The following is a 2,338-nucleotide window of genomic DNA, read 5'->3' on the forward strand; positions in this document are numbered from 1 at the left end:
ACTTGTATTATACCTTTCTATTTGTATTTTTTCTTTTGAGTTCTTATACTAGGGAGACTATACGATATTTACACATGTATGTCTGGTTTATTTCACTTATGAGTATATGTTCAAGTGGCATCCACTTCAATATAAAGGCTTGAAGTTCATCATTCTTTTTTAAAAAAATTTATTTATTTATTTTAAAATCTTTTTAAAAAATTTATTTATTTATTTATTTGTGTGTGTGTGTGTGGCCATCTCAGCCCACCAGGGGGCGGGGCTGGCTGGCATGTAGGGCTGGGGGATTGAACCGCAGTCCCTGTGCTTTGCTAAGCTTGTTCTAAGTAGGTGCTTTTAGACCACTGAGTATCTAACCAGGCCCAGTTTATCATTCTTAATAGCTGAATAATACTCCATTGTGTAAAAATGCCACATCTTTTTCAACCATTCCTCAGGTGATGGGCATCTTGGTTGTTTCCAAGATTTGGCTATCACAAATTGTGCTGCTATAAACATAGGCACACATGTATCACTGTGATATGATGTTTTCAGATCCTCTGGGAAAATTCCCAGTAGAGGAATAGCTGGTTTAAATGGGATTTCCACTCCTACTTTTCGAAGGAGTCTCCACACTGATTTCCATAACGGTTGCACCAGTCTACATTCCCACCAGCAGTGGAGAAGGGTTCCTTTTTCCGGTGGTGGTACTTTTGATGTGTCAAACCTCATATTGAAGATGGAATCTTTGAAGTGAAATTTACAGCTGGAGACACCTGCTTTAGTGAAGATTTTGACAACCAAATGGTCAATTATTTTATCGCTGAATTCAAGCACAAGAAGGACATCAGTGAGAACAAAAGAGCTGCCTGCCATCTTCATACTGCATTGAGCAAGCTAAGAGAACCCTCTTTTCTGGCACTCAAGCCCGTAATGAGATTGAGTCCATCTATGAAAGAATCAACATCTACACCTCCATTATTCATGCTTAATTTGAAGAATTGAATGCTGACCTGTTCTGTGGCACTCTGGAGCCTGTGGAGAAGGCTTTTTGAGATGCTAAACTGGACAAGTCTCAGATCTATGATACTGTCCTGGTGGGTGGTTCTGCCCATATCCTTAAGATCCAGAAGCTTCTTCAGGACTTCTTCAGTGGAAAACAATTGAATAAGAACATCAACCCTGATGAGGCTGTTGTTTATGGTACAGCTGTTCAGCAGCTATTGTATCTGGAGACAAGTCTGAAAATGTCCAAGATTTGCTGCTGTTGGATGTCACTCCTCTTTCTCTTGGTATTGAAACTGCTGGTGGCATCATGACAGTCTTCATCAAGTGCAATACCACCATTCCTGCCAAGCAGAACCAGACCTTCATTACCTACTCTGACAACCAGACTGGCATGCTCATTCAGGTATGCAGAGGTGAACAAGCCATGACCAAGGATAACAACCTACTTGGCAAGTTTGAACTTACAGGCATACCTCCTGCACCCCATGGTGTTCCTCAGATTGAAGTAACTTTTGGTATTGATGCCAAAGGCATCCTCGATGTTTCTGCAGTCAACAAAAGTTCAGGAAAAGAGAACAAGGTTACCATCACTAATGATAAGGACCATTTGAGTGAGGAGGACATAGACTGTATGGTCCAGGAAGCAGGCAAGTACAAAACTGAAGGTGAGAAGCAAAGAAAGGGACAAAGTGTCCTCCAGGAATTCATTGGAGTCCTATGCTTTCAATATGAAAGCAACTGTTGAAGATGAGAAACTCCAAGGCAAGATTAATGATAAAGATAAACAGAAGATTCTTGACAAGTGTAATGAAATCATCAACTGGCTGGATAAGAATCAGACTGCAGAGAAAGAAGAATTTGTACATCAGCAAAACGATCTGGAGAAAGTCTGCAATCCCATCATCACCCAGCTGTCCCAGAGTGCAGGTGGCTGCCTGAAGGAATGCCTGGGGCTTCCCTGGTGGAGGAGCTCCTCCCCCTGGTGGTGCTTCCTCAGGACCCATCATTGAAGAGGTTGATTAAGCCAACCCAAAATATAGATAATAGCATTCTTCTACAACCAATAAAATTGAAGGACCTAAATTTGGAGCAAATTCTGTGGCACTTATTAAAGTTGAGCTACTATAGTAAAGCACTGGGCATTCTCAATACATGAATAATGGAACATGTACACAGGGAAACATAGTATTGCACTTTAAGCACTCTGCTATACGTGGAAATGCAATGTTTTCAATAAAAATATTTAAATTGGCAAAAAGTATATGTGTTATTTCTCAAATGAAGAAATACAAATAGCATATAAATATATTAAAAAATCTTTACTATCATTGGTTATTTAAGAAATGCAAAT

The 2,338-nt window shown here is 39.9% G+C and overlaps 1 pseudogene; it reads left to right on the forward strand.

Annotated features, from left to right (window-relative positions):
- Nucleotides 1–2,010, forward strand: part of LOC101560520 — a 16,769-nt pseudogene extending 14,759 nt beyond the window's left edge.
- The last annotated feature ends 328 nt before the right edge of the window (nt 2,011–2,338 follow it).

The sequence above is a fragment of the Octodon degus genome, unplaced genomic scaffold, assembly GCF_000260255.1.
Source record: "Octodon degus isolate 3935 unplaced genomic scaffold, OctDeg1.0 scaffold00005, whole genome shotgun sequence".
NCBI classification, from domain to species: Eukaryota; Metazoa; Chordata; class Mammalia; order Rodentia; family Octodontidae; genus Octodon; species Octodon degus.